General features: G+C 39.0%; 1 non-coding gene across 1 annotated transcript; it reads left to right on the forward strand.

Moving 5' to 3' along the window:
- The first annotated feature begins 488 nt into the window (after positions 1-488).
- On the forward strand, positions 489-614 carry LOC125110189 (small nucleolar RNA SNORA40). Its single transcript, XR_007130511.1, has one exon. It is a non-coding gene; the product is annotated as a small nucleolar RNA SNORA40 (small nucleolar RNA).
- The last annotated feature ends 1673 nt before the right edge of the window (positions 615-2287 follow it).

Below are 2287 nucleotides of genomic sequence, written 5' to 3' on the forward strand. Positions count from 1 at the left end.
CCTACTAGTTTACCACTGGTTTGTGATATGTCCTTTATCCTATTTTGAACATTCTTTTTTTAAATTTTCAGGTCTCTTTCGGTACTCGTTGCTTTATTGATCCATTTATTAGGTTTTTGACCAATGCAACTCGACCTTAACTCTTGCTGGTGTTCAATTCATGTTTAGATCAGGATGAACACGTTATTCTTCTTGTTCTTTCTCTTTAAAACTATTCTGGCCACTTTTACCAATCACTTTTTTTTTTCTTCCAGATGAACTTGAGGTATAAATCTATATCGATTTTCCCTTTTTATTTATTCTCTAAAACTGGCTCAAACAGGCTTCTCAGGCTCTTCATTTATTTCTTCTTACCTTTAAACACTCTCTGTTTCTTTGCTTTCTACTGAAAATTAACTACTCATGACATATATAATGAATAGATTTTTTTCTTTTGTTTGGAAGTCTTCTCCAACAGTCATATTTCCTCAAAAAAGACTGACTTTCATTGCACTTGTGCTGTTTTTGTTTAGTTTGTGAACAAAGACTTAGACAAAGTGCAAAAAATAAATCCTCTTTTGCAATCCAGAACTTGTGGCTCAGTATGAGTTTTGATACAGATAAGAAGGAACAAGATCTGGGGCGCCTGGTTAGCTCAGTGGGTTAAAGCCTCTGCCTTCAGCTCAGTTCATGATCTCAGGTCCTGGGATCAAGCCCCGCATCAGGCTCTCTGCACAGCGGGGAGCCTGCTTTCCCCTCTCTCTCTGTCTGTCTCTCTGCCTACTTGTGATCTCTCTGTCAAAGAAATAAATAAAATAAAATAAAAAATCTTCAAAAGAAAAAAAAAGACTTTCTCTCATGCCTCTCAACCTCTAAATTTTTCTATCTCTTTGACCTTGAAATAAGGGCAATGTAGTAAACCTTGATCCTTAGAGTTTTTCTTTTTTTTAAATCACTTTTGAAAACTCTATTTATCTCTTCCCTTATCCTCCAAGAACAACGGTTATTTGTTTTGTCTTCGGTACAATAGATGCTACAATTATCTTCACAAACACCATTTAAATCATGCCTTCCCCTGCCCTATATTGACATTGCTTAAATATTCAAACACAGCTTTCTTTGCCGTAAACACAAATCACCAGACTTTTCCCAGCACTCCACAACCCATAAATCACCCATACGCTAAACAAATTGCAAGAAAACAAATTGGAAGCTGTCCAGATCGAGCTGGGCCATCAACATTGTGTGCACAGACACCGCCAGAATACACAAAGATGCAGTGGGAACCTTTGGAGTGTGTTTCCGGTTCTCGAATGTCCTCTCTGTTCATAGCAGGCAAAGCCGGGACAAACACCACCACCCTGGAGATGTTTGGCTTCAGGTTTACCAATGAAGCCAAACGGGGCTGATATCTCTTGTAAGGATCTGGGACTGGAATTCAGAGGTGCCGCAAATCCCAACCGATGATTTGATCACAGGCTATATAAATTCTGAAGATGTGACATATTCACCATTAGCCGTGAATACGGAGAGTCAGAGAAAAGACGTCTGCAGAGAAGTAGGACAGGATGAGAATAGAGATACGAGTGAGGGAGAGAGAATTAGAGAAAGTGGGAATTAGTTGGCTTGTTGATGATATACTCCCCCCTCCGGGACCTGTGACACCTGCCTGCACTTCCTGAAAACAATTTTATTAAGTTGTGCTTCCGTTATCCTTCTTTTACTGTCCAAAAAACTCCATAGTAGAATGATTTCCTAAAGCAATTCAGACTCACCAAATTCAAGTGTGTTTATTTATCATACCTTACTGATAAATACACAGAAAATAGGCTCATCCATTTTTTTAAAATAACAGAGCTTTTGGCATAAAACATAATAATGATCTGAAGTGAAAACATGACAGAATTTGCAACCAACCAATTGTTTCAAGCGTCCTCTCTAACAGCAAACACGATTTGCCCGTACGTGTAATTTTACCATGACTGTTCTATCTTTATGTTTACAGTTTTAGTTAATTAATTAATTAAATCAATCTGTCTATTATCTATTATTTATTTGAGAGAGAAAGAGAGAGAATGAGAGGCGGAGAGGGGCAGAGGAAGAGAAAGAAAGAAGCAGGGTCTCCGCTGAGCAGGGAGCCCAACATGGGGCTCGATTCCAGGACCCTGGGATCATGACCTGAGCTGAAGGCAGAGGCTTAACTGACTGAGCTCCCCAGGTGCCCCTCTTTGTCCATTTTTAAATAGGATAATTGCTTCTTTTTTGTTGAGTTATAGGAGTTTCTTACCCACTTTGGAGATTAACTCCT

The sequence above is a fragment of the Lutra lutra genome, chromosome 9 (assembly GCF_902655055.1).
Source record: "Lutra lutra chromosome 9, mLutLut1.2, whole genome shotgun sequence".
NCBI lineage: Eukaryota > Metazoa > Chordata > Mammalia > Carnivora > Mustelidae > Lutra > Lutra lutra.